This window comes from Pinus tabuliformis, chromosome 9 (assembly GCF_031772625.1).
Source record: "Pinus tabuliformis cultivar Carrire ecotype Pingquan chromosome 9, CPIR1, whole genome shotgun sequence".
Classification (NCBI taxonomy): Eukaryota; Viridiplantae; Streptophyta; class Pinopsida; order Pinales; family Pinaceae; genus Pinus; species Pinus tabuliformis.
The window spans coordinates 710,084,034-710,109,744 of NC_142307.1; positions in this window are offsets into that span (position 1 = coordinate 710,084,034).

The following is a 25,711-nucleotide window of genomic DNA, read 5'->3' on the forward strand; positions in this document are numbered from 1 at the left end:
AGCTTTCTAAACCACTCTTGATAATTTTCCTTTCCATTAAGAACAACTCCAACTATGGAAATTATTGAAGTCATAATTGTTATGTAACCAAGTATTCTTCAAATCCTTTCAAATTCGAAATATATGCAATACTTCTGAAAAGATATAAATTTGTTTCTCCTCTTGTTTCAAACAAAGTTGGCTTTGTGGTTTAATGGTCAGTTTCAAAAATAGCCTAGCAAAGAGCTGGGTTCAAATCTTGTTAGCCTCCAAAAATAAATTTTATTTTACGATTGACCTCACGCTCCACGTCTCCTTTACGCCATAGACTTCAAATACATGGAGTTAATGAACAACTCAACCAAGGCGCTCTGATACCACTGTACAAGCCCAAATAAACTCCAAAGAACACAATGAAAGAGCATCATATTAATGATAAAATTACTTATTTATACATGTGAAATCTAGGTAAAAATGGAATGTAAAACTAATTACATATTATACAATATACAATAACAATATCAAAGGATTAGTTAACACATTATGTGTGGTTGTGTATGTATATTTGTGATGAACATGTTATTTTGAAATTCATGTTATTATGAATACAAACAATAACAAAGTAACAACAATGTTTAGTGATGAACACATTCAATAATAACAAAATGAAATTAGTAAGAGGTTAAATTCTTTATTTTCTTTAATTTTTAGTATAGCCACACAGTAACTATGTTTTTATATATGTCTATATATGTCTAAGATGAATATGATTATCTTATTACTTAGTTTCCTTCTTTTGTTTGGTTGAAAATATATTGAGTATTATTTATAAATATATTTAAAGAATTATGTAATGAAAAAGTTGAATTGAAATAAAGTAATAATGTTGAATTATGAAAAATGTACATTGAAATCAATCTATATACACAAATCAACTTGCTAATTTCAATGTCTATGTCAATTTTTATTTTATTTTTATTCCAAATTCTATTTCTATTTCAATATCCAACACATTTACTTTACTTGAACGTGCATGAAAAATGTACACCTAAATGAATACATTGATCACTGTCACTTTCTATTTTTATTCAAATTCTAACACATTGATTTTTCTAAAATGCCTATTTGTAGATGTGTTGATTTAGAAATTATGAAAATTGTACATTGAATAAAAGTTTTTTAGAATAAAATATTTGTTGACTTGTGCGTCTACATTTACTTTTTTTTTTTACTCTTAAAAAGAAGTAAATGCTATTTTCAAATATTCATGTGTTAAATGTAAATGATGCTTACATTCATTTTCATTTCCTTATGTTAAAGAGAAGTAAATGATATTTTCAAATATTAAGGTTAAATGTAAATGGTGTTTGAACCAAGTGATTAGTGGAATTCATACATTCCATTAATTTTCTTAATATATTTTATATTCCACTAGTTACCTTTTTATAGTTTGTTTTTTACATATTTTTTTATTCCTTTCCTTTTTATTTAATTTATTAGCTATCTTTATTCTTTATTTTCTTTTATCTTTATGTTTTTTACTTTTCATTCATTTACCACTCTTCTGGCTTAAATCTATATTTCACTTTTTACCTTCTTATAATCCACCCGCTCCCCCCCTCTCTATATATATCTACCTCCCCTTTATTTTCACCACTATATACTTTTATCTTAAGTTTGAATTATTTATGCATATCTATACATCAATTTCCATTTAATTAATTTGATAATCACTATATATATCTACCTCCCCTTTATTTTCACCACTATATACTTTTATCTTAAGTTTAAATTATTTATGCATATCTATACATCAATTTCTATTTAATTAATTTGATCAATCTCTATAGCAAAATAATTATTGTCATAGAAATTGTATCATGTAAAATACAATCTAACATATCAACTTAAGAAAATAAATAAAAATAAAAATAAAAATATGTTAAGTTTCTATATTTGTATTTTATTTTCTCATTACCTAAATTTATATTCCACTCTTTACATCATTCTAGACTTCTAGTTACATTATTTCCTATTCTTTTCCCTATCCTTTTTTAAGAGATTTTGCACCTTTTTCCTTTATTTTCTTTTATTTATGTATTTCTTTATTTTTAATCATTTATCATCTTTATTTTCATCTTTATATCATTTATTATTATTATATTTATTTTTTACATCCTTTAATCTTAAGTTTATATTTTATTTTAATTATCATTTTTTTAATTAAGTTTATTATTTTACATAATTATTCAAACTATTCATATGATTATTTATATTTTACATAATTATTCAAACTATTGATATGTTAAATATTAAGTTTCATTAATTTATAATCTCTAAATATTACCTTTTTTTAATTTGTTTATGTGGTTCTATTTATTCATTTCTAAGTTAATTTAATTTTATCATAAAATGACTGTTAAAAAAATTGTACCCTTTAAAATATAGAGTAATATTTAAAATATAGAATAATGTATTGATTTAAGGTTAAAAAATAAAAAGTACTAATTTATATGTAATTCACTTTTGAATTATTTAAAAAAAAACATACATATCAAATAGAAAAGTTTTCTCAATACTCAAAATAAATAAAAATATCACGATTAATTAATTGAATGAGCATAGTAAAAGTAAAATTATTTATTATATTTTATAATAGGTTTTTTAATTAATAAATGTTTTATTTTATTTTAAAAAATATATACAACATTTAAAAATTCAAATACTTTTAAATATTAAACTATAAATGTACTTTTCATTTAAAAAAACACAAAACATAATTTTATATCAAACTCCAACCTAAACCATAATAAAAGTATAAATATCGTTTATATAATCATGGCAATTATTTTTAATAGAATTATCATATTTCTAATAATCAATTTTAACTTTATATATATATATATATAACTGCAAACAATCCTATTACAATTTAATTTCTTAGTTAAATTTAAAAGAGCTTACATTAAATATAGTATAATTAATAAACAATATAAAAATAATTGTCAATCATTATAAAAAGATTTTAAACTAACAGTCACTTTGATATCAAAATCAACGTGTTTAGGAGTTAAAATGGAGATGATTTAATTTTCTAGGGTAGCGAAATTGAAGACGAGGAGGCCTTCTCCCAGTCAAGTAGGGTGAAGGATAAATGGAAGGACTTATTACTAAAAGGGAGTTGGTTTTTGTTTTTTTCAAATAGAAAGTGAAGGTTGGAAAAATGGGAAACTATCCATATTTATTTTATTTTATCTAATAATGTTAGATAGAATTTGGATAAGATTGGAATTTTTTGATAGGGGAGTGGAAGAAGCAATTAGATAGGAAAAATAAGAAGAGATGAGGAATTTTGGTTGATAAGGTTGGGAATTTTTGGAGGTGGCATGGAGTGAGCAAGGATAGAATATAAATAAATTAAAGGAAATTTTTTTTTTCAAGGTTGGAGTTGGAATAAAGTTGGGATTTTCTTGAAGGTGTGGTGGAGCCGTGGAGCCAACTCTTAGATTTCAAAAAAAAAAAAAAGAGAGATAGGGAATTTTTTGAATGTTGGAGTTGGGAAAAGGTTGGAATTTTTTTAAATGTGGGGTGAAGGGTGCAGGTGGACACCAAAAGAGAAGAGATGGAAAATTATTTTTTGAAAATTGGAGTGGGGTAAAGTTGAAATTTTTTTGAAGGCTGGGTGGAGTGAACCATTAAATATAGATTAAATATAGAAAAAAAGAGAGATGAGGAATTGAGAATAATCTTTTTGAAGGTGGGGAGGACTATTTTTAGAGTTGGGTGAGGGAATAATTAGGGAGAGGAAAAAAACTTTGGAGTTTGGGAATAAATTTTAAAAGTGGAAGGGAGAGGGAGAAATTTCTCCTAATTTTTTTTTATTGTTAGAGTATGATAATAATTTGATTAAAAAAAATGTAAAAACTGGATTTACTTAGGCAAATTTTAGATAATTGTTTTAATGGTGTTGGTTTATAAAAAAAAGTGATAGTTATCAAAACTATTGTAATGATGCATACTTCATTTATGAAACCTAAGAGATTGAGGAGGTTGGTAAGCCTAATTGTAAAATTTTCTCATGATAATAAAAACCTTTGTCTTTTTGGTGGATGTTTCCTTGGTAAGTTGTTAGGTATGTGCATTGTTTTTTTGTCAATGAATACTTGAACAAATTTAGAATACCAACAAGTGGTATTAGAGTCGAGTTGGGGAGATCTAGCTGCTAGACAGACATGAAAACATGAAAATGAGACACATTTTTTGGAATTAGGGTTTTATGGTTAATAAGTGTTGGGAGAACTAATACTAATAGAAAAAATTATGAAAAAATAGTAAGCACTCCGTGTAATACTATACTTTTCTATCTAATTTTTTTTTAGAGAAAAATGATAGCTAAATACGAAAATGTTGACGGAGCCCTAAAAAATGAAAACGTCAAAAAATAAGAAAGAGTGTTACTCAAATTCACATTTTCAAGGCCAAAGCCACATAGAGAAAGAATTTTAATTCCATGCAACAAGAGATTGTGATCATAATTGAGAGGTTGTTTACGTAGATTTTGAGGAAGTCCCAAAAAACGCTAGTTGTGAGTCTTGTCAAAGTTGAATAGCATGCAGGGAAGCCAAGTTTGTCTGTTAGTGGTAGAGATCTATTATAGGTGGAGGGTATTGCATGGAAATGATGTGGAGGGTGTTGCATGGAAATGAGACCATAAAATAATTTAAGCCAAAGACTCAAAAAAATCATTTTTTTTCTTTTTGAGTTTGCATTCGTAATTAGAATCCATGGGTTTGAGCTCTTGACGTATGGGACCTAGATCTCTTAGTGTGGTCAATTATATCCTTCCTTTCTCTTACCATCATAGAAGTGCTCCTCTTCACTACCATCTAATGGAAATTCAAGTAGGGCCTTAATGACACACCTGCAAATGAACACACCAAGTTGCAAGAAGGTAGATTGAAAAAAGATATGTTCAACCCCGTATGAGTAGTATTACTTTTGTTGGCAAACACACCAACCTAAAAAACTAGCTACACTTCAATTTTTTCAATTTCATGGAGTTTATTAAAAAAATTGGAGAAAATAAAATATGTTATTCTTTTGAAGTGAATCAAGTCTTTTAAAGAAAACAAGTTGACATGGGGTGTCTAAGAAATAAAGTTTGAGAAACCAAATTTGGAAACAAGATTTGGAAAAATGGGTTTAAAGACACCAAATTTATAAAAATAGGGTTTCTAAACATATTTATGAAAATGAAGCTGTAAATTTTTTATTTTTTTCTTTCTTTCAAATTGACACATTTCAAATTTTCAATTTGGAAAAATAGTCTTTGTAGAGGATAATGTTGAAGGTTACAAATACTAAATTTGAAGTTGAAAAATTTAATGGCAAAAATAATTTTGAATTATGGAAATTAAAATGCAAGATTTTTTAGTACAAAAAGGGTTGCATATGGCATTAGGGTGTCAGGAGAAACAAACCTCCAATGATGATCGATGAGTAGTGGGAGGACTTGGATGCTAGATCCCTTGATACAATTTGGTTATGTTTAGTTGATGATGTATTACTTAACATCATTGGAGAAGTAACAATAGTAGGTGATCCAGGCTGGATCATTATATTTTTGTCATCCATATTGATTCTCTTAGAGTGAGAAAAAAGGAGGAATCAACTCACAGGACCATTTTTACTAGAAGAACCCAGTTTGGAAAATTGGGGATCAAAACATTCTGAGAGAAGTTTAAGGAATCATATGGATTTTTTTGTGGGTAAAACTTTTATGCTTTAATGCATCAAATTTTTCTCCTATTCTACTCAGAGATACTTTCCAATGGCATAAGAATCACCTCAATTAGAGTCTGTATGAAAAAGTTATGCCATTGAGAAGTTGACCTTCCTGTTTTGACCACCATAATTCAAGAGGATGCCACATCAGCCCCAATTATTCATAGAAAAGGGGTTAGCCACATGATCACGATGAATAAGATCTTAGAAGAGTCCATATTGTAACTCTAGTTAATAGTTGAAGGAGTCAAACCTAACCACTAGTAGCCTATCGAGTTGTGTTAAAACCAGATCGCTAAGAGTAAAATGGTGTGATTCTTTTCGAGTGCATTTTGTTCCATATACGAGAAGAGTAGCCAAGAGAGATATGTAGAGAGCACGCAAAGAGGAATTGTGCATTGTAGTATCCCACATACCACAGGCCTTACTTATTTATACTTGCATCTATTCTTTATTAAGAGAAATAGAGTAGTGTGCTCTCACCTTCTAGCTGGGTTTTCTTCCAAAGGGGTTCCCATGATATACCTTGTGTCAATTGTGGTTTATGATTTTTTATTTTTATGTTCTCTATTTTTTATACAATTATAATTTTCATGCATATATGCAATAAACAATAATTTACAAATCCATAAATCTAAAGAGAAATAAACCCTCATAACATAGATTTCAAATTTTAGGTATAATTTTATCAAATCTATTATGAGGAACTATCCAGTGGAATAGCCATGGTAGTTTACAAATTAGTAGGCCTATGGAACAAGTTAGAAGGAATTTATATGATGAAGTCCTTAACAAATCAGACCTACTTAAAGAGGCATCTATATAGTCTAAAAATGAAAGAAGGCATGAAAATTGTAGATCACTTGAATGTATTTAATACTCTTATTTACCAGTTGAATAGTATGTATGTTAAAATCAATGGTTAAGATAAGGAAGTTACATTGTTGTGTTCATTACCTGAATCATCAAATAATTTTGTAATCTCCATTAGCTTTAGTGATCGAGGTGGATGTTGGTGGCCACCCGCCAAGTCCACTTGGACCCCCACCATTGTTTCTTTTAGCTTTTCAGTTTCCTTAATTGTAGCATAGTTTACTATTTTTAGCGGTTTTTCGGGTCCTGAACTTTCGGAGCTGTTTTGAGGCCCTAAACGACATTTTTTGAAAAACTAGGAGCAACATGGGTCCATGGACCAATGTTGCTCTCCCCAAAGTTGTAGTTCTTGTATAGATCTTTCTAACGAGATGTGCGTGTCAAACGGAGATCGTATGCCAAAGTTACGACCCCGGGAAGTTGATGTACCAATTTACCCAAACAGGGCCCACAGTTTGGCGTTTCATCTTCTAGGGTTAGGTTTTTGGATTTTTGAGGTTTTCCATTGTTTCTCAACAATAAATAGGTCCTCGAGCCTCATTGTAACAGAGTTCAGAGGCATGTAGCCACCACACATCTCTTCTCAGAGATAAGCTACCATCGTCCTAGCTAGTTTATTTCCATTTATGTTTGTAAGCATATTTCAATATTTTCCATTAATGAAATGAAGTATTATTTCCGCTGCATCTCTATGTTTATGGTTATCTCTGTAATTTTTTATGTTCCTATTTAAATCCAGATCATTTAGTACAATCGAAATTCTTGAATTTGATGTTTTGTTGGAGCATTGTTGTTTATAGAGATGAGGAAGAAATCAAATATTGAAACTCCTCACCAAAAGTAATGGTGGTTAGAGATGAGTCCAAGGAAAGAGGAGAAAAATTGAGAGGTATATCTAGATCAAATTTAAAAGCCAAAAAGAGTAAACTTAAATGTTGGTACTACAATGAGACTAGGCATCTCAAGAAGGATTGTTGGAAAATACATGAATCAAAAGATGACTCCAAAAAGTAGGAAAATTTGGTTGAATTAATCTCAAGTATGATTGAAGTACTTTTTCTATTAGTAATGTTCCTCAACATTACAGAGGTTGATTGTTATATTCTAGAACTTCTCCTCATATGTCTCCACACGAAATTTGGTTTTCTTCATATGAAAAGGTTGATGATGGAACTATTCTCATGGGAACTAACATTTCCTTTGGTATTGTTGGGGTGAAAAGTTCCAAAATTAAAATGTTTGAGTGTATTATAAGAACATTAATATATTTTAGACGTGTGCCTTAATTAAACAATAATTTATTATCTTTGGGAGTTTTAGATTCTAGAAGTCATAAGTTCAGAAGTCAAGGTGGAGCAATGAAAGCGACAAAGGGCATTATAGTAGTCACGAAGGCTACTAAGACAAGAAACCTTACAAGTTAGATGGAAGTACTTAGATTAGTGAACAATAGGTAGCATATGAGGAGGTGTCTGAATCCAATCATTTATGGCATTAGCAACTGGCCCGGTCATATAAGTGAAAAAAGGACTATAAATATTGATGAACAAAAAATTACTTCCAAATTTGAAATCTCTGAATTCGAATTTTTTCAAACATTGCTTATTAAGAAAGAAATGTAAACAAAAATTTAAAGTAGAATATCATGTTAGTAAAGGAATTCTTGATTATATTCATTATGATGTTTGGGGGCCATCCCCTACTATTTTTTTTGGAGGATCATCATATTTTGTAACATTTATAGATTATTTATCTAGAAAAGAGGAGGTTTATGCCTTGAAAAGAAAAACTATTGTGTTTAATACATTTAAACAATTTAGAGTAATGGTAGAAAAGGAAACCAAGAAAACAATCAAATGTTTAAGAATAGATAAAAGAGAGAAGTTCAATTTTTTAGAATTCAAAAAATATTGCAAGGAAACTAGGATCGTGAGACATAAAACCACTATTTATATTCCCAACATAATGCATGAACATGAATATTCTAGAAAAAGAAATGAGCATGCTCATAAATTCCAATTTACAAAAAGAGTTGTGGGTAGAAGCAATCACTACTGTTCGTTATCCCATAAATTGATCACCATCAATTGCAATAGATTGTAAAATCACTAAAGATATTTGGATAGGTCATCCATGTGATTGTTCAAATCTAGAAAAATTTGGTTGTGAAGCATACACTCTTACTTCTAAGAATCGGTGTTTTAAATTAGAACCTAGATCAAAGAAATATATCTTTATTGTTTGTGATGATGTTGCTAAGGGATGTAGGTTGTGAGATCCTACCTCCTACAAAATCATCATTAGTAGAGATGTGATATTTGATGAATCTCTTCTCATTAAGTAGGAGAGTGTAGAAGATGCTTTGAAACAAGAAAAAATACAAAAACATGCATCGTTAAATCAACAAATTCAGTTGGAATCCCAACCATCTACAGACACAAGGAAGCAAGAATAAGCTTCTGATGATAAATAAGTTGTAGATGTTGAAGATATTAAGGAAAAAATGGAAATTCTATAATTAATAGTGAGAATATCTACACGGGAGAGAAATCCTCCAAAAAAGTGTATTGATTTTACTTCATATATTAGTTTAATTATTGATGACGGGGAACCTTCTTGTTATTAGGAAGAAATAGATGATATCAATAGTGCCAAATGGAGGATGGAAATAAAATTTAAAAATGGATGCCTTAGTGATAAACAAAACTTGGGATCTAGTAAGACTTCCTAAAGATAGAAAGGTTGTTAGATGAAAATGGGTCTACAAATTGAAGAAGGAAGTTGATGGAAATATTGAAAGGTATAATCTAGACTGGTTGCAAAATATTACTCTCAAATGGAAGACATAAATTGCCACGAAATATTTTTGCTACTTGTTAAACTTGTATCTTTTTGTATTGTGTTGGCACTAGTTTCTTTGATTAATTTGGAGTTATATAAATTAGATGTGACAACAACATTTTTACATGGATATTTGGGCAGGGAGATATACATGGAATAACCATAAGGCTTTGTGAAATGTTATCACTCAGGTTGTCCCTTGGCTCCTTAAGGGATACGGCCGAGGTAACCACAAACCAATCTTTGGATTGCAGGTTCTAGCCTACCTGCAATCAGAGAGGGCTCTCTCTTTATAATTTAGCTTTGTTTTGATATGATTTTAGGCTAGTTATGGTGTACATGGGTTTTTTTTGAGTTTTGGTGGGAAGGATGATGCTTTTCAAGCGGAGTTGGACTGCAAAGTGTGAGAAGTTCAAACCATTGGGCATGGAGTCAAGGATAAGGGTTGCTGGTGCGTTTTCTTGGTCACAAGAGGAATACGGAGCGGAATAGCTACACATAGAACAATATCAAGCTGGAATAAAGATGGAATGAAGGTCAGAGATGAAAGGAAACTAAGAATCTTTCATCAGCTAACAGAAGGAGGGTGAATGAACTTTATCTAGGATCAGCCAAGGATTCCTAAACAATTATTCATAAATGAGAGAAACAATGTAAACATGATCATTCAAGTATGCATATTCATAACTATTTCTGAGGAAAACATGGAGAAATAACAATTGAGCATAGAGTGCTGCTAAGCAAATTCTAAGCTATTCTTCTTTTCTGTTACTTAGATCATGACACAATGGTGATATAAACACATATAAAATGAAAACAGAGGCAAGAAAGACTTATTGAGCCATGTAGAAGCATTATAATTCCGTAGTTCACTCTTCAAACCATTAAAACACAACAGACAGTTCATCATCCAAGCATTCCAGCGATCTTTGATTATAGAGACTCTCAATGAATACAACGCAAGTCTGGAGAGGAGTTATCAACCAACCCTTTAAACAATAAACAGGGTCGTTTATATAGAGAAAATATTCACAAAATATCTACAATCAGCAGATCTTAAACATATCTGAGGGAATAAGTGTCTTTAATCTAACTTATCCTGAAATAAATGCATAAAAGATCTATCTAACTGCTACGTTGGGGTAGCTGCCTCAAAAATGAGTTAATATGATGTCCTTTGAGCTCTGTGCTGTTCATTTGGCCATAACTGTGCTTTGGTTTCTGCAGCGCTGCCCTTAAGTGGCCTTATGTGCATTAACTTTGATCTGGTGAGCCTTAATGGCTTTAAATTCCATCACTGATACTCTTTGACTTTGCTGGGGCTCTTTAATTTTCCTTTGATGTGGCTTTATGATTTACACTGATATTTTCCACTGATACACTTTGCCGCTACAAAATCGCCCTTGCCTGCCACTTTATGGCGAGATTTGACTGCTGTTGTGCCTTCTGTGGCCTTTAGAACTGTTTCGGCGCTTGGCCGATCAAAACATTATCAAAACTGAAGAAATATTGCAAAAAAGAGGAGGAATGGACGCTGATAGCCTGCTGAGGCAAAAGCCCTGCTGTTTAGAGCCAATTTGTGGTGGAGCGATCCAAAATTGATGCAGAATGATTAAGCTTCCCTTGGAGCTGAAGCACGGGCACCGAACAAAACCATGAAGAAATTCCCTTTTCCCTATATAAAGTGAAAAATCACTTTACACAGAAAAATCGATGAAAAATGGAGCGGGAACGGCACTGTAGCGGAAATTAAATCTGGGCCATTAGATCTAGCGCGGGCAGATCCAACGGTTGGCGCTCAATTGGCGATCGGCGATCGGCGGGTTTACAATGAAAATGGGTTCGCGGACCCAAAATCCCTTTCAAACTGTTGTTTATAACTTTTCGGCTCCGGTTATGGAGCGTACAGTGCCAATCCCTTGCGGACTCGACACACTATTAAGCTCCATTCTATAGTATTTCGGCTCCGGCCAGTCGGAGCTATATATGGGGCCGCGACTTAATGAGGACCGTTGATCTGAGGGCCTAAATGGGCGATTGTGATTAATTCGACATTTCGCTATCGACGGGGACATGGGGCGGGGCTCTATGGATATGCGATTGCCGAAATGGGAGCGATGCGATAAGATCTGGGCCGTTGGATGGGCGGGGTGATCGGACAACTGGTGTGCAGTCGGCATATCGCATCGGGGAAAATGGATCAGAGGAATATATAAAGGGGCCAATACTTGTGACTGCCACCTCCGACAGTGATATCGCGTCGGAAGGGGGGGAATGCAATCGAAGGGATGCCTTATGAGTCGGCAACGGGCCACTTGCGATCGGAGGAAGGCCTCTCCGATCAGAGGAAGGAAATAATGGCATCGGAGGGGTTTTTGCATGATCGGAAGGATTCCGATAACAAAAAAGAGGGTTTATATGGAGTTGGAAGGGAAAATATGAGGTCAGAGGTGGACTTGGATGCTTTTGAAGGGGTTGTTAATGCATCGGAAGGGCACTGAATGCATAGGGAGATGGTTAAAGAGGCAAACGAGGGTTCTTACTAAGTTTCAGGCAAACTTAGTAATTCCCAAGCAATATTTATGGTTATATTTCAACCAGAGGGAGGGGATATGTATATAGAGGAATTCTTATCATATTTTAGTAGGGGAAGGGGAAATATATAGGGATTTACATAATAAGTTAGAAATTAATATGAATTTCGATCGGAAAGTGCTAAGGATAGAAATCTTTAGGCTTTAAAGGGGAAATATGACTTGTAGAGGAAATATAAGCATCCTTAAGCAAAGTAGACCTTTACTTAGGCAATATTTATGGAATATGATGAATTTTAAAGATATCAAGCAGATCTTAACATCTTTAGGGGAGGTTAGTGAATGATTTTGGGGAAAAGGAAGAAGGGGAAGTTAGACATGCCTCGCCTGAGCTGCTCCGAATGGATTTTGCCTTATACTTGTGATCAGAATAGATTTAACACTTGAAAACTTGAAATGGATCACAATTCATCATTCTGCCACCTCAGAACTACCTACCCGGCCTACTTAGCCTAACATTTTTTCTTCTTTTTGTTTGGGTGCACTTAGACTAGCAAACCCAGCTTTTCAACTTTTCTTTTGGCTATCCTCCTATCTAACTCTACCCTTATTTCTTCCAGGGGCTCAGATTAAGCATTTGAGCACCCTTGTTTCTCTACCTATCTAATGATCTGCCAAGATTAAACAGTTTGGACAGATATTGATTCTCTATCTCTACAACAAGCAATTTAAACCTAGGGAAGCCAAGATTAAGCTGTTTGGCCTTCCCTTAACTGTGAAACTCTTCAAAAATGGAATAGTTCTTCAAAAATGGAATATAGTAGTGGCATTTGAGCTAGCACACTTTCCTGGCCTTTTGTTTGGGGTTCATTTCATTTATTTTTCTCTTTGGCCAATTGATTCTTTTTGCCCTTTGATTATTCTTTTAGGGCATAACCTCTTTACATTTTTTAAAATTTTCTGAGTTTTCTAGGAAATATGGAACCTTTGCAGCATGGAAAGAATGACATATTTGGCATGTAAACAGTCAATCATGAAATATGAAAACCTATTGCAATAGGAGGCTAACAGTGGCTCCACTTGGGGATGTCTTTTCCAGATGAAAAGCCAAGAACAGCAGGTCAGAATGCCTTGGTCTTCAATTGTTGCTATAATCTGAAAACTTCCTTCTTCTTTGATGCTTTTGACTGAATTCTTGTAAGTTGATATACAGTATCCTTTTTGAGCTGATTTGCAGAAAAATTATAGCTCTGCTTCTTGCCTTTTGGGTGCTTGGAAACATATTCAAATCTGCCTGAGCACTTCTTTTGAAATTAATTCAAAACAGATATCAAATGGTGCATTTTCTTTGATCCTTCCTTCAAAATTTGCTACGTTATTCCCTTGTCGGACTGTTGTAAATGAAAATGCTGAAAAATACAAATAACAATGTACAAATATAATATACAGATGCATTATGTACATCAAAAGGGGTCATGATAGTGCTTTAGCATTCGACCATTGACAGGGCCTTCTTCAGCTTCCGTGCCATCCAAACTCTTGAGAAAATATGTGTTATTGCCTTGCACAGCTTGAATAACATATGGCCCTTTCCATAGGAAATCGAATTTGCCATGCTTTCCTTTATCCTCTCTCCTTGAATCCCACCTTAAAACTTTGTTGCCTATATAGAAATTTTCAGCCTTTGCTCTTTTATCAAACATTTTTTTCAACTTCTCTTGTAAAATCTGAGCTCTGTTATACACTTGCTCTCTTGTTTGCTGTAGATGGATGGTTTGATTGATTATTCTTTGGATATCATTGAGCTCAGCCTAAATCTCTTGCAGTAATTTAATAACAAGGATTCCCAAAGATGAAGGGAATCTTGCCTCCATTCCATAAACTAACTCATATGGGCTTGCTCCAATGGATCTCTCAGTTGTCAATCTATCAGCCCATAGTGCATTTGTGAACTTCTTGTGCCAATTCTTTTTATTCTCCTCCAAGACTTTTTTGATGATATTGATGAGGCTTTTATTGGATGACTCAGGTAGGCCATTACCTTGAGGGTAATAGGCTGTGGAGTGACCTAAGGAAATGTGGTATTTGTGGCAAAAACTGATCATTTTCTTGGATTTAAAGGCAGCAGCGTTGTCTGTAATGATTTTTTCTGGACAACCAAATCTGGACAGAATGTTGGATTCTAGGAATTGGATGATGGTTGAGTCATTGGCTTGCCTACAAGGGATGGCCTCAATCCACTTGGTAAAGTAATATGTAGCAGTTAAAATCCACTTGTGCTGGCCGGAAGAGGATGGGTGGATCTCACCAATGAAGTCTAAACCCCACTGTTGGAATGGTTTCTCAATTGAAATGGGCTTAAGGGGTAAGGGAAATAGCTTTCTTTTGCCTTCAAAGATCTGGCATTTATGGCAAGACATCACAAGTTTTTTCACATCAGCAAACAGAGAGGGCCAATAGTAACCAACCCTTAGTATCTTATCAGCAGTAGATTTCCAATATAAGTGCCCTCCACAGTCCCCTGCATGAAATTCTTTCATAACATTGTCAGTTTCATTTAAAGTTAAACAGTTCAGTAAAATTCCTTCATGATTCTTCCAAAACAGGGCACTATCTAGGACACAAAACTTTGATGCTTTCATTTTTAAAAATCTCTTTTTGGTTCTGGACAACCCTGGGGGAGAAAACAGGTTTAACAATATATAAAAAATATCAGCATACCAAGGGGATTGCAAGAAAGCTTGACTGATCTGTGGAGTTGCCAGCTCCTGTTCATTGTCCAGTTCATTTATGTCTAAGGCTTGGAAATTTGTTTCGGACATCAGTTTGGCTAAACCTTGTCCCTTTATCAGTTTAGTGGGATTTATCTCAATGTCATACTCAAGGATATTGGCAATCCATTTACCTCTTTTTCCCTCAATTCCCTCTTGAGTTAGGATGTCTTTTACAACCGAGTTTGGAACATATGCAATGACATGGGAGTATAAGATGTAAACTCTGAAATCTTTGATGGCCTTAACAAGGGCATATGCTTGCTTCTCCATGATTTGATACTTCAAGGGGGCATCTCTAAGGGCTCGGCTAAAGAAAGCAATGGGCTTTTCATTTCCTTGGTCATCTTTCTATAATAGGACAGCAGCAATGGTGTGTTGAGAAGCAAAGGAAAAAATAATGAAATCTTTGTCAAAATTGGGGCTTGTGAGGACTGGTGCTTGGGTTAATGCAGTTTTTATGCCCTCAAAGGCTTGCTTGGCTACTAAAGACCATTTAACTTTAGAATATTTCTTTAGCATGTTATTTAACAGTCTTATCAGCTTAGCCAAGTTTGGGATAAATCTCCTTAGGAAATTGATTTTTCCTAAGAATGCTTGCAGTTCTTTGATGTTTCTTGGATAAGGGATTTGGAGAATGGCTTGAATCCTTTCCGGATCGATTCTAATTCCATCTTTTGAGATAATATGGCCCATCAATTTTCCTTCCTCTAGGCCGAAGAGAGACTTCTTGGGGTTTAAGGAAATGCCATATCTCCTACAGGTTATGAATACTTGCCTCAGATGTTTAAGATGCTCTTGATCAGATTTTGAGAAAGGGGTTAAGTCATCAAGGTAAACCACTAAGAAATCATGGATCTCTTTGGCAAAGGAAATGTCCATTTCCCTTTGAAAAGTGGCACCTGCATTCTTTGGTCCGAAAGGCATTTTGATATATTTAAAATTTCCCCATGGTGTTGTAAAGGTTTTCTTGTCCTGATCATCCGGGTGAACTAATATTTGATTGAATCCTGAAAAGCCATCAAGCAAAGAAATTCTTGAAGACCCCACAACCCTTTGTAGAATATGGTCCATCTTTGGCAATGGGTAGTGGTCTTTGAGAGAGGCTTGGTTCAAATTTCTTAAGTCAACACACAATCTAATCTCACCTGTTTTCTTCCTTGTGGGCACTAAGTTGGATACCCATTCTGAAAATCTGATTGGTGCAATGATACCTGCTTCAAACATTCTCTTCACTTCTTTCTCAATCAAGGGAAGAAGCACAGGATTGATTCTCCTTAATTTCTGTTTGAAAGGCTTTTGATTTGGTTTCAAAGGGATGGTATGTTGAATGACAGAGGTGTCATAGGACTTGAGGTCCTCATAACTCCATGCAAATACATCTTGGAACTCTTTAAACAGGTCAACATACTTTGGCTTTTGATTAGGGGGCAAAGACTTGGACAGTTTTATCATTTTGGGCTTTTCTGCTGTTCCAATATTACAGTCTTCAATTGCAGCATTTAAGGGTTGCATTTTTGGCTTTTTGGGAATGTCATTTGAATCGAATATGTCTTCTAAGGGAGTCAAGCCTGTGGGTAGGAAATTGTCTTTCAATTGAATAATTTCAGTCTCTGCCTCAGCTATTTCATCCAAATTCATTTGTTTCAGCTCTTCTATGTTCTTGTCATAAAAAACGGTTGGGTGCAGCATTTGATTTGCTGCTTCAGCTGTTATAGTCTGCTCATTTTGGCTCATTTTCTGTTGTGGGTCATCCATGGCATCTGTATCAATCTTTAGGCTTGAAAATTCTTGCTGTAAAGTGAGGAAATTATTGATCTATGCATCATTTTCAAAGACTTGCCAGTCTTTGACATTGTTAGGGACAGCAGGCCTGTGCTTTATCTCAGTTGTAAAGTGGTGATTGGGCTCAAAAGGCAGCTTACAAGTGCTAGCAAAAGTAGCTAGATTATGCTCATGGAGATTATGGCTTCTTGGAATTTTGGCGAGTTGGGATTCTGTGAAGGTATTGAGTATTTCAGTGGCTGCCTTCCTATAAGCTCTTAGCCTATTGTCATTTGTAACAAAGTTACCTTTCATCTGTTGAATGATCAAATCGGAGTCACCTAGAATGGAAACTTTTGCAGCTCCTAGAAATTTGATGAGTTTAAGGCCTAAAAGGAGGGCTTCATACTCTGCCATGTTGTTGGTACATCTGAAATTTAATCTATAAGCATGACCCTCTGCATGGTTGTTTTGTGTATTATGGATCCACACTCCTGCCCTTGCTCCTAGCTTATTTACTGACCCATCAAACTCCAAATACCATAGGATTTCTTGCTCTTGACTAGTATTGAGAGTTTCAATCATTGTCGGAGTGGGCAAATTTGAATTTTCTGTTTCATGGAGTTCTTCTTGTGTGCTGGTTGCATCAATGGTTATAACAGTTTCATGGTTATGGGCAACCGATCCCTCATTTATGCATATTTCTTGTTCTAAAGCCAAAGGCTTATCATCAGTGGGGGAAGACATATCATCATTAAACAAGATAAATGAATCCATATCAGAATGGATTGAGTAAATTGGAAAGTTTTGGGGCTTTTCCTCACTACTTACCACATATTTCATAAGTGTTTCCCTATATAGTCTCTTTGGTTGCCCAAAGACCGAAATAGTGGCATAAGAGAGGTCTAATTGGAGAGATCCTTGGAGTTTTGCTCCCCAAGATCTTGATAAGAGCATGCCATACTTTGGTGGAATGTCAGCTACCACCACGTCCATTAGGATTGTTTTGTTGGGATATTGGACTAAAGACACACATAAGTCTTTGATTAAGCCTAAACACTTGACTTGGCTAGAATCAAATGAGAACAGGTCTTTGTATGGTCTAGTAACATCAAGGTTTAGCTTCTCCATTACAGCTTTGGGCATTAGGTTGTGTGAAGAACCCGAATCAAACATTGGATTATGCAAGACTTTATCATGTATGTGAAAACTGACATAAAAGGGTAAAGCGGCTCCATTTGCTGATTTGCCATCGACTTCTGGACCGAAAAACAGCTCAGGTTGATCATCTAGGACATTAACATCATCCCTATTCTCTGGCATTTGCAGAGATCTTTTGATTTGCTGTCTATATATATCATGTTTAGCAAGCTCAGATAGAGGGATAAATATCTTTAGTTTACGAATTTCTGCCTCTAAATCAAATGGTTTTTCTGATTGGGTTTTAGTATTGTGACTAGCAGATTTTCCTTTTTCAATTGCATTGTCAGCGTTTTTCTCTTGATTTTCAGTGATTTCTTGAGATTGTTCTGTTTTGGGAAGGCTTTAAGGAGTGTTGTTTACATTGTCTTTTGAGGGAAAGGATACAAAAGGCTGCTTTTTAGAGGGATGCATGTCAGATACATCCTCTATGGTCACTTCTTTTAATTTTGGGTCTGTTTTATCAGCAGGTTCTGTGATAGCGGCATTGTCTTTTGCTTTCTTAGGCTGCTTGGCATCCTTTGGCTTGATGGGATCAGACACATCAATGGTTCTTGTTCTCAATTTGTATTGTTTATGGACTTCGTAGACAACTGAATCATAGCCTTCTCTAAAGTCAAATGACTCTCCAGACTTGGTTTGGAATTGATTTATATCATGATCATCTTGGTCTTCTTGGGTTAGGAAAACTTGTTGTTCACCCTTCAAACCCATCAAGTTTATGTGAGAGTCCTCTGTTGGCTCGCTAGATGTTGATGCCTCAGCATAGTTATCTTGAAAAGGAGGTCTTATATCATGGTCGGGGCTAGTCCTTCCAACGTTTGGATTTTGGTTTTTTCTAAAATTTGGGTTTCTGATAGTATTAGCTTGTTGTCCATCCCATGATGTCTTTCTTTCAATAGTTGCCATTCTATCTCCAATACTGTGCACGGTATTGTTGATTGCATCCAAATTTTTCTCAAATGCTGAAGGTTCTTCTTTAAAAGTAGTTCTTCTCTCAGCTCTTGCTCTGTTTCTCTTGGCAATTAGGTTTGCCTCCACACTAACAGCTACATTCTGCATGTCTGCTAAGCTTTGAGGGGCTCTTTCCCTCAATTGATATGCCATGTCAGAATCAAATCCGTCAGGGAATTTGTATAAAGCTAGATCAGGTGGAGGTCTAAGGTTTTGTGGAATAACATTGTAAACATTGTTGAACCTAGCACAATAGTCTAAGACAGTTTCTTGAGGGCCTCTTTTGATAGTGTCATACTCAGATAGAATGTGCAGTGGATCTCTCTTTTTCTCCCATCTGTTGAGAAATGTTTGGTAAAGAGCCTCTGGATCAGCTATGGAATTTGCAGGGAGAGCTCTAAACCAGGGCCTTACATCACCTGTTAAACTTTGGACAAAAATCTTCATTCTTACATGATCATCATCTATTTCATAACTCTCAAAATAGTCCTGCATTTTCTTGGTATGTTGCAGGGCAGTGTTAGAACCAGTACCATCAAAATATGTGATTTTGGTTTGATAATCCTGAGGCATAGCCCCAGGATTTGCAGGTAGCTGTAAAGGAGCATATCTATTCGCCATATTTACTGGTATAAGTGGAACAACAGGAAGAAATGGAACGACTGGAACAGTAGTAACAACAGTGGTAATAGGAGGAGTATGTGTAGTGAATGGAGGAGTGGAAAAGGTGCTTTGAGAGGTGGATGATGAACTAGGAGAGGTGGGGGTTGAACGAAATAAAACTTTGACAGGGGTTGGAATATAGCCTTGGGGAATTGCTTCAGGACTCGAATCAGCAATATCCTCTTTTCCCTCTTGTTTCCTTAGAAACTTTGGGATTAAATTGGGATTTTCAAAAACAGCTGGGGGATTTGGGTCTGGATTTGACCTTGTATAGCATGATTTCTTCTTGGGAGCCAGCTTCTAACTTGTTTTTTGGAATTTTCTGAAGATTGTCCCCAGTGGAGTCGCCAATGATGTTATCACTCAGGTTGTCCCTTGGCTCCTTAAGGGATACGGCTGAGGTAACCACAAACCAATCTTTGGATTACAGGTTCTAGCCTACCTGCAATCAGAGAGGGCTCTCTCTTTATAATTTAGCTTTGTTTTGATATGATTTTAGGCTAGTTATGGTGTACATGGGTTTTGTTTTGAGTTTTGGTGGGAAGGATGATGCTTTTCAAATGGAGTTGGACTGCAAAGTGTGAGAAGTTCAAACCATTGGGCATGGAGTCAAGGATAAGGGCTGCTGGTGCGTTTTCTTGGTCACAAGAGGAATACAGAGCAGGATAGCTACACATAGAACAATATCAAGCTGGAATAAAGATGGAATGAAGGTCAGAGATGAAAGGCAACTAAGAATATTTCATCAGCTAACAGAAGGAGGGTGAATGAACTTTATCTAGGAGCAGTCAAGGATTCCTAAACAATTATTCATAAATGAGAGAAACAATGTAAACATGATCATTCAAGTATGCATATTCAAAACTATTTCTGAGGAAAACATGGAGAAATAACAGAAATTGAGCATAGAGTGCTGCTGAGCAAATTCTAAGCTATTCTTCTTTTCTGTTACTTATATCATGACACAATGGTGATATAAACACATATAAAATGAAAACAGAGGCAAGAAAGACTTATTGAGCCATGTAGAAGCATTAGAATTCCGTAGTTCACTCTTCAAACCATTAAAACACACCAGACAATTCATCATCCAAGCATTCCAGCGATCTTTGATTATAGAGACTCTCAAAGAATACAGCGCAAGTCTGGAGAGGAGTTATCAACCAACCAACCCTTTAAACAATAAACAGGGTCGTTTATATAGAGAAAATATTCACAAAATATCTACAATCAGCAGATCTTAAACAGATCTGAGGGAATAAGTGTCTTTAATCTAACTTATCCTGAAATAAATGCATAAAATATCTATCTAACTGCTGCGTTGGGGCAGCTGCCTCAAAAATGAGTTAATATGATGTCCTTTGAGCTCTGTGTTGTTCATTTGGCCATAACTGTGCTTTGGTTTCTGCAGCGCTGCCCTTAGGTGGCCTTATGTGCATTAACTTTGATCTGGTGAGCCTTAATGGCTTTAAATTCCATCACTGATACTCTTTGACTTTGCTGGGGCTCTTTAATGTTCCTTTGATGTGGCTTTATGATTTCCACTGATACACTTTTCCGCTACAAAATCGCCCTTGCCTGCCACTTTATGGCGAGATTTGACTGCTGTTGTGCCTTTCGTGGCCTTTAGAACTGTTTCGACGCTTGGCCGATCAAAACATTATCAAAATTGAAGAAATATTGCAAAAAAGAGGAGGAATGGACGCTGATAGCCTGCTGAGGCAAAGACCCTACTGTTTAGAGCCAATTTGTGGTGGAGCGATCCAAAATTGATGCAGAATGATTAAGCTTCCCTTGGAGCTGAAGCATGCGCGGGCGCCGAACAAAACCATGAAGAAATGCCCTTTTCCCTATATAAATTGAAAAATCACTTTACACAGAAAAATCGATGAAAAATGGAGCGGGAGCGACACTGTAGCAGAAATTAAATCCGGGCCGTTGGATCTAACGCGGGCAGATCCAACGGTTGGCGCTCAATCGACGATCGGCGATCGGCGGGTTTATAATGAAAATGGGTTCGCGGACCCGAAATCCCTTTCAAACTGTTGTTTATAACTTTTCGGCTCCGGTTATTGAGTGTACAATGCCAATCCCTTGCAGACCTGACACACTATTAAGCTCCATTCTATAGTATTTCGGCTCCGGTCATTCGGAGCTATATATGGGGCCGCGACTTAATGAGGACTGTTGATCTGAGGGCCTGAATGGGCGACTGTGATTAAATCGGCATTTCGCTATCGGCGGGGACATGGGGCGGGGCTCTATGGATATGCGATCGCCGAAATGGGAGTGATGCGATAAGATCTGGGCCGTTGGATGGGCGGGGTGATCGGACGGCTGACGTGCAGTTGGCATATCACATCAGGGAAAATGGTTGGAGGAATATATAAAGGGGCCAATACTTGTGACTGCCACCTCCGACAGTGATATCGCGTCGGAAGGGGGGGAATGCAATCGGAGGGATGCCTTATGAGTTGGCAACGGGTCACTTGCGATCAGAGGAAGGCCTCTCCGATCAGAGGAAGGAAATAATGACATCGGAGGGGTTTTTGCATGATCGGAAGGGTTCCGATAACAAAAAAGAGGGTTTATATGGAGTCGGAAGGGAAAATATGAGGTCAGAGGTGGACTTGGATGCTTTTGAAGGGGTTGTTAATGCATCGGAAGGGGTCCGAATGCATAGGGAGATGGTTAAAGAGGCAAACGAGGGTTCTTACTAAGTTTTAGGCAAACTTAGTAATTCCCAAGCAATATTTATGGTTATATTTCAACCAGAGGGAGGGGATATGTATATAGAGGAATTCTTATCATATTTTAGTAGGGGAAGGGGAAATATATAGGGATTTATATAATAAGTTAGAGATTAATATGAATTTCGATTGGAAAGCGCTAAGGATAGAAATCTTTAGGCTTTAAAGGGGAAATATGACTTGTAGAGGAAATATAAGCATCCTTAAGCAAAGTAGACCTTTACTTAGGCAATAGTTATGGAATATGATGAATTTTAAAGATATCAAGCAGATCTTAACATCTTTAGGGGAGGTTAGTAAATGATTTTGGGGAAAAGGAAGAAGGGGAAGTTAGACATGCCTCTGCTCCGAATGGATTTTGCCTTATACTTGTGATCAGAATAGATTTAACACTTGAAAACTTGAAATGGATCACAATTCATCATTCTGCCACCTCAGAACTACCTACCCGGCCTACTTAGCCTAACATTTTTTCTTCTTTTTGTTTGGGTGCACTTAGACTAGCAAACCCAGTTTTTCAACTTTTCTTTTGGCTATCCTCCTATCTAACTCTACCCTTATTACTTCCAGGGGCTCAGATTAAGCAGTTGAGCACCCTTGTTTCCTTACCTATCTAATGATCTGCCAAGATTAAATAGTTTGGACAGATATTGATTCTCTATCTCTACGACAAGCAATTTAAACCTAGGGAAGCCAAGATTAAGCTATTTGGCCTTCCCTTAACTGTGAAACTCTTCAAAAATGGAATAGTTCTTCATAAATGGAATATAGTAGTGGCATTTGAGCTAGCACACTTTCCTGGCCTTTTGTTTGGGGTTCATTTCATTTATTTTTCTCTTTGGCCAATTGATTCTTTTTGCCCTTTGATTATTCTTTTAGGGCATACCCTCTTTACAGTTTTTTAAATTTTCTGAGTTTTATAAGAAATATGGAACCTTTGCAGCATGGAAAGAATGACATATTTGGCATGTAAACAGTCAATCATGAGATATGAAAACCTATTGCAATAGGCGGCTAACATGAAACATTACAAAATAAGTTTAGTTTACAAGCTCAAGAAATCATCATATGGCCTGAAGCAGTCACCAAGGCAATGGTAAAAGAAATTTGATTCTTCATGATGAGCTTGAACTATAGTAGAAGTGAGCATGACCATTATGCGTACTTCAAAAGTTTGAATGAAAAATTCATTATCTTAGTGCTATATGTTGATGATATGCTTGTTGCAAGACGAATCTTGGACAAGATCAATAGTTTGAAGGCTTAGGTGGTGAGGGAATTTGATATAAAGGATCTAGTAGCAATAAAAAAAATCTTGGATATCGAAATACAAATAGATAGAGAACATGGTAAGCTCAGTTTTTCTCAACATAAGTATATTGAGAAAGTACTTGTGAAATTGAGAATGAATAATGTGAAACCTATTAATATCCCTTTGGATTTTCATTTCAAGCTTTCTTTAGGTTTGTGTCCTATTTTGAAGGAATAAAAGGATTATATGTCCCATGCGCTTTTTGCTAATGCAATAGCAAGTCTGATGTATGAAATGGTATGTACAATACCAAATATTTCACATGCAATGGGTATTTTCAATAGGTACATGGAAAATATTTGAAGAGAGCATTGGAATGCAATAAAATAGGTACCTCTACATTTGGCAGGCACCAATGATTATTGCATCACTATAATTGTTGTAGTGATTATTTTTGTGGCTATGTTGATTTAGATTTTGCTAGTGATTTTAACAAATGGAAGTCTTCTTTAGGCTATGCCTTTACACTTTGAGGAGGAGCTAATAGTTGGATGTCAAAGTTGTGGGAAATAATTGGTTTATCCACCATAGAGCGAGAGTATATTGCTCTCTCACATGCTCACAAAGAGGCAATTTGGTTGAAGGGTCTTCTAGGTGAATTTGGAAGAATCATAATGGTGGAATGTTATTATGTGATAGTCAAAGTGTTACACATTTGGCTACAAATCCGCATATCATAGTAAGACTAAGAATATTGATATAAAGTACCATTTTTTAATATAGGTCATTAATGGAGGAGTAGATCTTAAAAAGGTCCACACTCAAGACAACCATGAAAATTTGTTTACAAAACCAATATTGTTAGAGAGGTTGTGATGGTGTTTGGTGTCTCTTGGCTTACAAAAGAGATGATGAAAGGACTTTAGGAAGGTCAAGTCATCAAGAAATTGTTGTCAAGGTGGATATTCTTAGAGTATGACAACAATTTGATTAAAACTAAAATTTACCTAAGTAAATCATTATTCTAATGATGTTGGTTTACAAACCAAATGATAATTATTAAATCTATTGTAATGGTGCCTACTTCATTTATAAGAATTTTCTCATAATAATAAAAACCTTTGTCTTCATGGATGTTTCCTTAACAAATTGTTATAATTTTACCATGTAATATATATATATATATATATATATATATATATATATATATATATATATATATATATCATTTAATATTTGAACAAACTAAAAATATCAACATTTATAACCCTAAAATAAATTGGAAAGAATTTTCATTTAAAAATAAAAAGTGTTTTCATATTTTTTCTCACTTTTTTAAAAGTGGGAATTGAAAAAATAAAATAGAGAGATATTAGAGATTTTGAAAAAATTATATATTTACACACACACACACACACACACACACATATATATATATATGTTTCCCTTCCATCTTTTCCTCCCCCTTCACCATTTTTCTCACAATTTATGCACTATTTTCAATAAAAGCACGAGTGATGAAGAGAAAGATAAAAACAAATAAATAAAAAACAACATTTTTAAGTATTAAAATTAATAAACAAAATTAAAACGTGCCTGAAAATGTTAATAAAATAATGGAATTATTTTAAAACATTATAAATATTTAATCAACATATATATTTTTGTTCCACCAAAAACTTTCACAAAATAGTTTTGTTGACAGTGTTGGACCTGCCAATGTTCAAGGGGTCTCCCCAATATGTGGTCCCAATAAGACCTCAAACAGTTTGGGATAGGAGCCCCATTCGAAATATGGCCTGGTTACCATTTTCTTAAATATTTTCCTTGGCTATAACTATCAGCAAGAGAGAAGAACGCATGTGCGCCTTCGAAAAGCAAGTAATTGGGCCTAGTCAGTTGTAGGTGTGTCAAGCTTCTTCTACTGCAGAGGGAAGATAAGGTGAGCCTCTACGAGAGAGGTAATAGTACCACTTTGACAGAAACACACACAAATGATAGGTATCCGTCTAAAATCCAACTAAATAATGCACAAATATGCGATGAGCATTGCAACCATTACAAAACATTCTCAATATGATAAGCACTAAAATAACCAAAATAGTTCACCTACTTTAGTACAACTCAAAGTAAACATTTAGAGAACAGTCTTACAAACATTCATAATCCATGCATGAAGAACGTGCTGGCAATCAAGATTCATATATTAAGTAAAAGTCTACGAACACATATATACGGCGAACACCACTAGCTCTAATAATGGAGCATTGGAGCCACTACTTGTTCCCCAAAAGAACTAGCTTGTCTCTTTGATGCCTTACGGGAGGAGCCAAGTTGAAAAGTCCT